Genomic DNA, 5,222 nt, shown 5'->3' with positions numbered 1-5,222 from the left:
AAATTGGTATGGTTGGACTCGTGGTTGGATGAGGTTTCATATTCCATAATTTTTGTCGGGTTCCGAGACGTGGGACCCACAGGCGAATTTTTAGTGTAATTTCGGATTTTAAATGGAAAATGTAGAATTTCATATGGAATTAATTCCTATAATTTTTATTGACTTAATCGAATTGTTTATGACTATATTTGAGAATTTCGGGTACGAATTCGCGAGGCAAAGGCTTGTTGGAATTTTGAATTGGTTGCAAAGCGAGATAAGTGTTTGGTTTAACCTTAGCTTGAGGGAATAAGAGCTGAGTCTTAATTGCTACTTGCTATTTGTCGATTACGACGTATAGGCATGGTGACGAGTATCTATACGTTGGTGTCTAACATGACCAAAAGTACTTATATCGCGAATGATCGAATTTGGTTATATCTTCCATGATTAAATGATGACTTCTATATGTTGTGAAGTGCATGTGAAAGAAATGGTGATATTTAATATTTAAGGAGCGTTGGCTCAAGTTATAAAATGAATTACTAAGTAAGCAATGAAAGAAAGAGAAAGAATTATTGAATTATTCCCTTGCCAAGATAATTGTGGAATTGTTGATAGATTCCTTGCCGGGAATTTTACTGTTAATTGTTGTGCCCTTATTGGAATCCCGATTATTATCCAGTTTACTTTCTTGCCCCTTATCTGTGATTGTTATTTGTGTGAGGAAGAGTGATAAAGCACAAAGGGTGATGTCGTGTATTGTTTGATATGGTGAGGAAATAGTGTAAAGCACGAAGGGTGATGCCGTTCCGTACGATGTGCCATTCCGTACTGATATCTATTGATTATATTGTGAGGAAAGAGAGTAAAAGCACGAATGGTGATGCCGTGTACAATTTTATTTTATATATTGATTGGGTGAGGAAGAGAGTAAAAGCACGAAGGGTGATGCCGTGCAAATTGTTGATTTCTTTTGATACTTGTTGATATTATGACTTTGTTGTCTCCTTCTTTTATTGAATATTTCTATTTGAAATTGTTACCTCACCACAACATGTTTCCCCTCCCACATTGATTGGTTGCTTCCAGTACTTCCTTTGTTATCTATATATATACTTGAACTGCACAGGTTTATTTGATTGTCTGGTCCTAGCCTCGTCACTACTTCGCCGGGGTTAGGCTAGGCACTTAATAACACATGGGGTCGGTTGTGCTGATACTACACTCTGTGCTCTTTTGCACAGATACAGGTTTCGGACAGCAACAACAGTAGTGCGGGTGTGAGCAGTTAGACTAGTGAGACACCGAGGTAGCCTTGCAGGCGTTTGCAGGCCCGACGTCTCCTCTATCTATTATTTTAGTCTGTTATCTCATTGTATTCGAGACAAACAGTTTATTATTTTCTTTCAGACGATTGTATTCAATATTCTTAGAAGTTCGTGAGTAATGTGACACCAGTTCTTGGGTAGAGATTTATGTTGGATTCCGCATTTACATTCAATCACTTTAAATTAAGTCTTCCGCATATTTATTTAATTCAGTCATTTTTTATGTTATTACTAATATTTAATAAAAGAAATAACTTATAAAAGATAAAAGTAGTTAAGAGTTAGCTTGCCTAGCTCTCATTAGATGGTATAGATGATATGACTGATGGTATGATAATATTAACAATAGTAGTTAATACAATATAGGAGAGGTAGTTAAAATCGATGGTATGATGATATTAACAATAGTAGTTAATACAATATAAGAGAGGTAGTTAAAATCGTCTTCTTCGTCTTCTTAGATAGTATAGTAGTATAGTAGTTAAAGTCGTAGTTAAAATCGTCTTCTTAGATGGTATAGATGATATGACTGATGGTATGATAATGTTAACAATATTAGATGTAGTTGTTTTCTATATATATCTGAACAGATAATACTATTGTATTCTAGATATATAAAATGTACTGCCAAATCTACTATCGAATAAAATCCGGTTTCTATGTCTATTATAAATTCTTCAAAACTTTGAGTAAGGCTCCTAGCAAAACTTTCTGGATTTGTATAGTTATTACGATTGTTGGACATTAACAATAAAATTATTTTTTGCGATTAAACTCTTATGTTGAAAAAAACCCTACTCGGTACTCTCTCTCTTTTATTCTATAGTTACCATATTATCTAAATTATGAACTGAGATTACCCCTTTACTACTCTTTTTTTTAATCCACTCTGTTCATCTCTTCTTCCCAATCTTTTAAAGGTTTTAACACTTTTCTTAACTCTTATTTCTTTAACCTCACCCCGGCCATGTTTTTTTTTATATTTTTTTAAATCCACTCTGTTCATCTCTTCTTCCCAATCTTTTAAAGGTTTTAACACTTTTCTTAACTCTTATTTCTTTAACCTCACCCCGGCCATGGCTAAACACTTATACCCTTTTTAATTATTTTTGGGTTTTACTTAACCAATTTCTCCTAGGAATTTACAGGTTAATCCATCATAATTGTTAAGAAATTGGGAAACTAACCATATACTAAGAGTGATATCTAATAATCGATCATATGAACATGAAACATAAAACTATATAGAATAACAATTTTTTTTAAAAAAATAAACAGGGGTAATATCTAGCAGGAACATAATTTAGATAAAAGATGAGTAACTTACATGCTTATAGGAGAGAGATTTCCCTTTCGGGAAACCCGAAAAAGTCTACTGAGCTTTGGGAATTAAAAACGATCACACATAAGCATAAGACCTTATTTATTTTACAAGATTAGAGGAGGAACTACTAAAGTATTCATAAGAAAATATTTTACAAAGTATTTTGGAAAGGGGGTTGATGATGAAAAGGTTGGTTGGATGAGTTTTCTTCAGAGTGTTTTTCTTCTCTTCGATCTTGTTTTTCTTCTGCTTTCTTCTCCTTTTTATAGCTAAATTTTGGAACGGATTTGAAAAACGGATTTCGAACTCTTCTGAAATCTATCTTGTCCAGCCTTGCAGGGTACTTCATTGGGCCACATCTTCACATGGCTTGGTCGGAGATTCCTTCCGTGTTTGTAACTTTTTCTTCCACTCAAAATTTTAACTTGTCTTTTAGCACAACTAACATTACCTTTTGTCACATCTTCTTTACTTTATGTCACTTGTCACTTTTGTCTTTTAGCACAGCTAGCATTTCTTCCTGTTACCTCTTCTTTTCTTGTTTTTCTCGTTGGTATGCTATCATTATTGCTCTGTATACCAGCCTTGTTTCTTTTGTCTTTGGTGCTCTTAACTGGGACTTTGTTTTAGGTGTCTAAATTATGTATAAGCTATTGAATCAAAGCTCATTTCTGACTCATCTTCATATGGATCTTGAGCATCTCGTCTTCTTAGATGGTATAGTAGTATAGTAGTTAAAGACGCAGTTAAAATCGTCTTCTTAGATGGTATAGATGATATGACTGATGATATGATAATATTAACAATAGAAGTTAATACAATATAAGAGAGGTAGTTAAAATCGTCTTCTTCGTCTTCTTAGATAGTATAGTAGTATAGTAGTTAAAGTCGTAGTTAAAATCGTCTTCTTAGATGGTAAAGTGATTCTTTTTCTTAAACTTTATACCCAATCAAAATCTCAATATAACATGTTTTCAGATGAAGTATTTTCTTCTTTCGCTTGAAAAATAAGTGTAGGATTTGAAGTACAAATTTCAGTAAACTAACTTATTATTGTGAATTTCGACATCAATTTGGACGATAAAAAATAACTCTTCCTTCCCAATTTAGGGGGAACTCCTTTCTTTTTAGTTGGTCTCAAAAAGAACATCACTTTATCGTCTTTAAAAATAAATTACTTTTTGAATTTCTATGTTATCCTTACTGCATTGACTTACAATCACGCAAATATTTATGATTTGTTTATATTACAAGTTTCAAAATTTTTCTTTCTTTCTTAAATTTTGTACCACATCAAACACAACCAAATAAATTGAGACAGATGAAATTTTCTTTTATTACTTATAAATATTCAAAATAATTGCAGTGAAAACAAATGAGGTCTAAGTCACCCGTGTCTTCCTCCCTCTTTCCATCACTAGTCCATCACGTTCACGACCCTGGATTCATTGAAATAAAGATTTGGACATGAACTTGAGACAACATTCAACTGTGTTTACTATTCCCAAACTACTTGTTGGTTTCTCATCAAAAAATTGTTACCCCCACGGAAGGGGAGTCCGGAACCTAAATATTATTTTTTTTCTACTCAAATTACCTTAATAGGTGTTTAAAAAAAATACATTTTTATATATAGCGTGCAAATACAAGACGCTATACATTAACGGTAACGTCTGCCGTTAAGGTATAGCGTCTTGTATTCATACGCTATATGGTCTGACGATTTGAGTGCCATATATAGCATCTTGTTATTGTACTCTATATATAGCGTTTTCTTTTCATACGCAATAGCCCCATTTAAATACTGCCTTTCGTCTTCTTCCCCGACCATCCTTTCCCCCATTTCTTTTAAAACCCCATTCTGGTCCCCACCACTGCCCGTTATTAAAAAAAAAATTTTGGGCCCCTCCCGTCACACAAAAGGTTAAGAACGTAGGTCCCACATCGTAGTAGAGCATTGTATTGTTGTGGTTTAACTCCATCGTCTTCAAATTTTCACACAAAACACTCACTACATCGAGGTATTTCGATTTATTTTATGTCCAAACTTGTATAATAATGTATATCACTGCCTATTGAATGTGTTTCCATGTCGTTTTGTATTTTATTTGCGAAACTAGTATGTTATATTTATCCGGACTTAGATATTAGTGTTCTAAAAAAATATAAAATTGAGATTTAATTTTTTATGTTAATATCCGAATTTAGATATTAGTGTTTCCATGTCGTTTTGTGTTTTATTTACGAAACTAGTATGTTATATGTATTTTTGTTAATGTTATGTGATTAAAATGTATTTGTTGTTTATATTTAGTTTATTTATTAGCGTAGTAAAATGTAGAAACTTTTAGCGTAGTAAACTGTATAGTATTTTAGCGTAGAATCCTTGTAGTTTAAGTATTTCTTATAATGGTAGATTGTTATATACACTTTGTACAATTAAATAATCAAAATTATAAAACAAACACACACAAAATTATCAAAAAATTGAATTTGACACACATAAATATTCATGATAAGTTGGTGCTACTGGGCCTCAAATATCGAGTCTGGAACCCAATTGTTATATATACTTTGCACAATTAAAT

This window comes from Nicotiana tabacum, chromosome 16 (genome assembly GCF_000715075.1).
Source record: "Nicotiana tabacum cultivar K326 chromosome 16, ASM71507v2, whole genome shotgun sequence".
NCBI classification, from domain to species: Eukaryota; Viridiplantae; Streptophyta; class Magnoliopsida; order Solanales; family Solanaceae; genus Nicotiana; species Nicotiana tabacum.
Note: the sequence above shows the minus strand (reverse complement) of the source record.